Source organism: Fulmarus glacialis, unplaced genomic scaffold, assembly GCF_000690835.1.
Source record: "Fulmarus glacialis isolate BGI_N327 unplaced genomic scaffold, ASM69083v1 scaffold19823, whole genome shotgun sequence".
Classification (NCBI taxonomy): Eukaryota; Metazoa; Chordata; class Aves; order Procellariiformes; family Procellariidae; genus Fulmarus; species Fulmarus glacialis.
Genome location: NW_009202528.1, coordinates 5,856 through 6,107, shown reverse-complemented (window position 1 = coordinate 6,107; position 252 = coordinate 5,856).

The following is a 252-nucleotide window of genomic DNA, read 5'->3' as shown; positions in this document are numbered from 1 at the left end:
CCCAGTGACACAACTCTCCGTGGGGGTGTTTCCATACAGCACAGGGTAAGGGGGGAGGCGCGTCTCACCCCCTGGGAAGGGGTGGTCTCTTGGGGGGGGTATCCCCAGTAAGGGGAGCATTGGGGCAGGATGGTGCCCTGGGCGGGGGGGTGTGTGTCACTGTGTCTTGGGGTGACGCCCCCACCCCTGTCACACTGGGGGTGTCTGCTGGGCACCCGTAACTCTGCTTTCTCCTGTGCGTTTTGGCAGTCT